Source organism: Gopherus flavomarginatus, chromosome 1 (assembly GCF_025201925.1).
Source record: "Gopherus flavomarginatus isolate rGopFla2 chromosome 1, rGopFla2.mat.asm, whole genome shotgun sequence".
In the NCBI taxonomy this organism is placed as follows: domain Eukaryota; kingdom Metazoa; phylum Chordata; order Testudines; family Testudinidae; genus Gopherus; species Gopherus flavomarginatus.
Window position 1 is genome coordinate 27,024,816 of NC_066617.1, and position 214 is coordinate 27,025,029.

Here is a 214-nt window from a genome sequence, read left to right on the forward strand (position 1 = left end):
TCATCCTGCTTCGCCCCTTTAATTCGGGACCGCACAGAGCCTCGTTCTTCGGACCACCAGAGCCCTCCGGTGCCCAACACTTCGGGGAGCCCCCTCCCGCTACCGCCGTGCAGACAACAGGCCCGCAACCGCCCTCCTGCCAGGGCCCCGCCCCTCCTGTGCGCGCCCCCCGCCCTGTGACGCTCCCGCCGGAAGTCCAGACGCGCGGCCGCCC